The following is a 1,004-nucleotide window of genomic DNA, read 5'->3' as shown; positions in this document are numbered from 1 at the left end:
CATATAAATACTAAAATAGAACTATGCATATTTGCGATAGCACATTGGTAATGTAGTTTCAAGGTAATTAATTCATTTGGAAGGCATACTATTATATATAGAATAGTATTATATATATATATATATATATATATATATATATTATATATATATATATATATATTATATATATATATATATATATAAAGATAGTGAATGAATATTTTTATAGTATCAATTACTGCTAATAGCATGAGTCATTGATTCCTGTTAATTTCGGTTGTGTCTACTTACTGCCAGGCGAAAATACAATATTAATTATCACTCCTACACACTAGTTTACTTTTTACATTAATTAATGGTAACACAATGTAAGTCTATCACTGACCCTCGTGCACACATGTTCTCGCTATGTAAGAACTTTCATTTCTCTATAGAGCAGTGAGCTCAAAGTAGATGAAATTGGAGAGAGACCGTTTTTCCCCAATGTCATAGTTTATAAACTACGTAACCCGCCGATAACCAGAGTCTCAGGTTCACTCCCCAATGGTATACACTTCCCGGAGACTCATGTTAAATCCCTACAGTTGTGTACTTCCCATAACTTTCCCGGATATTGTCGGGTTTCGTAAAAAAGCAATAATTGCTTTTTTACGAAACCCGCCGAAACCCAGTCCCTGGTTCAATCCCCAGTGGTGTACACCTCCCCGAGTCCCAGGTTCACCCCCCACTGCTATCTACTTCCCATAACTTTGTCAGGTTTCGTGGGGTTTCGGCGGGTTTTGTAAAAAAGACACAACCGTTTGTGTGTAGAATAAGGTGTAGAAAAAAATATGTGATCATAATATATTGTGTGGTATAGTAAGTGAAAGGGTAGTTCAGTATTGAAATATGAAATAAAAATAATATGTGGAAATGGTACTGTATTAACATTTAAAAAAAAACAACAACAAAAACTTTGTCATAACTATATTGTGTTTGGTGTTGTTTTATTTGTAACGAATGAGAGAAAAAGAGTTATGAAA

This window comes from Berghia stephanieae, chromosome 7 (assembly GCF_034508935.2).
Source record: "Berghia stephanieae isolate SIO BIC M18660-M18661 chromosome 7, UCSD_Bste_1.3, whole genome shotgun sequence".
NCBI lineage: Eukaryota > Metazoa > Mollusca > Gastropoda > Nudibranchia > Aeolidiidae > Berghia > Berghia stephanieae.
The sequence above is the reverse complement of the archived record's forward strand: the minus strand, read 5'-3'. Positions refer to the sequence as shown.